The sequence below is a fragment of the Vombatus ursinus genome, unplaced genomic scaffold (assembly GCF_900497805.2).
Source record: "Vombatus ursinus unplaced genomic scaffold, bare-nosed wombat genome assembly UNPS02014460.1, whole genome shotgun sequence".
NCBI classification, from domain to species: domain Eukaryota; kingdom Metazoa; phylum Chordata; class Mammalia; order Diprotodontia; family Vombatidae; genus Vombatus; species Vombatus ursinus.
In genome coordinates, this window is record NW_020954238.1 from 178,723 (window position 1) to 182,688 (window position 3,966).

Here is a 3,966-nt window from a genome sequence, read left to right on the forward strand (position 1 = left end):
TTTCTTTCTTTCTTTCTTTCTTTCTTTCTTTCTTTCTTTCTTTCTTTCTTTCTTTCTTTCTTTCTTTCTTTCTTTCTTTCTTTCTTTCAGAGCACCTGGGGTTAAGTGACTAACCCAGAGTGATATAGCTAATGAGTTTTATGTGTCTGAGGCTAGATTTGAACTCAAGTCCTCTTGACTCCATGGCCAGTGCTCTACACACTGCACCATGTAGCTCCCCTTATGATATGTTTTCAATGCTAAATGGAAGGGTTTACATCTTATCCAATAGGTATCAGTGGCCATTTGAATTTATTGCCTAAAGGACTGATATACAATTAAAATTGATGTTTAAGGAAAACCACTTTGGTAGCTGAATGGAGGATAGACTGAAGGGAAGATACATTTGGTGTTAGGAGACCATTTGTGAGGCTACTTCTATAGACAATGAAATAGGTGATGAGAATCTGAACTTGGGTAGTGGCCATATTAACAAGAAAAAAAAAGAAAGAAGTGAGAGCTGTGGACAAGAATTGGGAACTGATTGGATATGGTGGGTGAAAGCAAAGTCAAGGATGACTCTGAGGATGATGACATGAATAGTGACATGAATTCCTTCCACAGGAATAGGGAAGTAAAGGAGAAATTTGGGATGGGATGGAAAAATCATGAGCACCACCACTGACAAGTTGAATTTGAAGTACCTTTGGGAGATCCATTTGAAATGCTCAAAAGATAACTGTTTCAGCTGGATTTGGGAATAGGAGTCTGGTAGACATCTGCATGCACACATATGGTTTCTAAGTATACATATATATTCATATGTTTCTATGTCTTTTGCATTAAGTTTGCATAAGTATTTTATTTACTGATATGTGAACGTGTTCTAATCCCCAGGGGACTTTAAATTGATTAAAGTTTTGGACTATTTCACTTTTGCATTTGTATCCCCAGAAAGTTGCACAATGTCAGAAACATAGTAGGCACTTAATAAATGTTGGTTGATTGATTGCCTCTAGGACAAAGAATAAAGAACTCTTTCAAATTATGAGAATAAGAACCATTCCCTAATTGATGAAAGCCATAACTAGGAAGAGAAAGGGAAAAGGGGAATTGTGAAATTGAAAATTGATACCTCACTTTATTCTGTATTATTCACATTAGGGTCTATGAGATAATTTGGTTTCTTTATAAGAGGTTAACTTCCCCATGTCTCTAGGCTTCAGCCCAGACTCATTGAGTCAATGTGGTCATAAGCTTTTCTGGCTGGTCACAAATCTAGCATCAGACCATTCTGGTGCAGGGGTTGCCCAAAATAGGACTTTCTAGAGGATGTTAACTAGCTTTCTGTTATCCTCATTGCCCTGGAGTTTGGAAGCCCCCTTTTGCAAGTCATCATGATTATGCCAAATATAAGCCCACCCTACACCTTCTTTCCTCCTCTACTATAGAAAAACCTCAATCCTAGTTTAGCATCACTGAACCTTATGTAACCAACTCTGTAAAAGACTGTTCTCTAAGCTGTAAGAGGTCTGTGCTGTGAGGAGTCATTGACCTCTATTGCTGGCAGCTTCTAGGCTTGCAAATAAATAGATTATGCTAAAAAATTTCATGTCTCAGTTTCTCTTTATCACAGACTTAAATGATGACAGAATTTTTCTCAAGGGAAATCTAAGGTATTAATAGACAGTGACATGAGAAAAAATGTTCTAAATCACCAATAATTAGTGAAATGAAAATTAGAACAATTAAAATTCCATATAACATCTACCATATTGGGAAAGTAGGAAAATGACACATTATAGGGTGCATGGGAAAGTAGGTGCATTAATGTGCTTTCGATGTACGTATGAAATTATGCAGCTCTTTGGAAAGAAAGTTGGAACTACATCACCAAAGTTATTAAGTGGTGCATATGCTTTGATTACAGGGTCTATACACACAAAGAGAACAAAGAAAGAGGAAATGTACTTACATATAAAATCATTTGTGGCAGATCATTTTTGGGGCTAAAGAAGTAGAAACTAATAAGAATAAATGGAGAACAAAATAAATGGAGAACAAATGATGGTATATAAATGTAATAGAATATGACTATGTACAACAACAAAAGGAGACAGTTTCAGAGAAAAGGAGGAAGACTTGGGTAAACTAATGAAGAGGAAAGTAAGCAAAACTAGCAGAACAATTTCTAAAATAACAATAACATCACAAACCAGAAATTTGGAAACAATTAAGAACTGATTATCTCATAGACCAACCATGATTTGACAGTACTGGTAATAAAGAAATGCAGCCATCTTCTAACAGAATAGTGTGAACCAATTACACAGAATGTGACACACAGTTTTGGTGATGGCCAAAGTCAGGGTTTGTTTTGATTGACTTCTCCAAGTTGCTACAAATGTTTGCATTTTTTTTGTTTGTTTCCAGCGGAAAATGGCAGAGAGAGAGAAAGTAAATACATGTTAATTGAAAAACAGAAAATTTAACTTAAAATGTTGGTTAATCAGGACTGATGGATTAATACAGCATGTGTTCTAATCTGTCAAATAAAGTAGCCCAGCTCCATGATTGGTAAGATTGTTTGTGGTTCTATTTATGTGCCTTTATGTCCCCAGCTACTCTTTTTGGGATAAGGATTTCTCAAAGAGTCTCTGGAGGGCCCCCAACACCTCCTTATTCCTCAGGCTATAGATGATGGGGTTAAGCATAGGAGTGAGGATGGTGACAGCCAAGTTCTTGTCCTCTTCTCGGGAACGCAGAGATGAGGGCCTCAGATATGTATACACAAATGGGGTATAGTAGAAGGAGACTACAGTCAGGTGGGTAGAGCAGGTAGTAAGGGGTTTCTTCTTGCCCTGTGATGATTGCATATTATGGACAGCATAGAGTACCCAACCATAGGAAGCCATGATGCCAAGAAAAGGTACAACAAGAAACAGGTTGGTGCTGAAGAAGACAGTGTACTCATAGGCCCAGGTATCCATGCAGGCCAGAGGCACCATAGCTGGGATATCACAAAAGAAATGATTAATGATTCTGAACTTGCAATAGGGCATAGAGAGTATATACACTGCATGCCAAATGACATTGATGGATGAAGAGAGCCAAGACCCAGCAATCATCAGCAAGTGCATTCTCTTGTTCATGAGAATGGGATAATGGAGGGGGCAGCATATGGCCACATAAGATCATAGGTCATAGATGCCAGGAGTAACCCTTCAGCACCTGCCATGATTAAGAAGGAGACACTTTGGAAACCACAACCTACCAAGGAAATGGAATTGTCCCCAGACAGGAAGTTGACAGCCATCTTGGGAACCGTACTGCAAATGTACATGAGGTCCATGAGAGAGAGCTGACTGAGTAGAAAGTACATGGGGGTGTGGAGGTGGTGATCCATCCAGATGAGGAGAATCATGGTTGAGTTACCCAAGCACCCAATTAGGAAGATGAGGATGACCAGGAGGAAGAGGAGGAGGCCAATATTTGTTGGGGGAAACAGCCCCAGTAAGAAGAAAGCAGAGGGGGTATGATTCCATCCCTCCATAGGAGGGTGTTTCTGGAATGGTTTTCCTGTAGGATAAAATGGGGCAAATGGAAAGAAACTGCTGTGGAGCCAAACTCCTTTTGTTTTGTCCTAGAATCTCTCTACTTATACACATCAACAATGAGTATACATTCTGATACTTTGATTTTCAGCATCTAGGTAGTATATGGGATAAGAACACTGGACTTGAATTTGGGCAGATCTCACTTCAAATTTACCCTCAGGGATTTGCCAGCTGTGTGACTCGGGGAAAGTCACTTAGCCTCTTTGTGCCTCAGTTTCCTCACCTGTAAAATGGAAAGAAGAATAAGATCTGTTACATAAGTTTGTTTCTAAGATAACATGTGTAGTGCTTTGAAAACCTTAAAATACTATGTAAATGTGTATTATTATTATTATTATTATTGTTATTATTATCTCAGCTACCTGGCACA

General features: G+C 38.5%; 1 pseudogene; it reads right to left on the reverse strand.

The window, feature by feature from the left end:
- Positions 1-2,600: 2,600 nt before the first annotated feature.
- Positions 2,601-3,532, reverse strand: LOC114042446 (annotated as a pseudogene).
- Between the last annotated feature and the right edge of the window lie 434 nt (positions 3,533-3,966).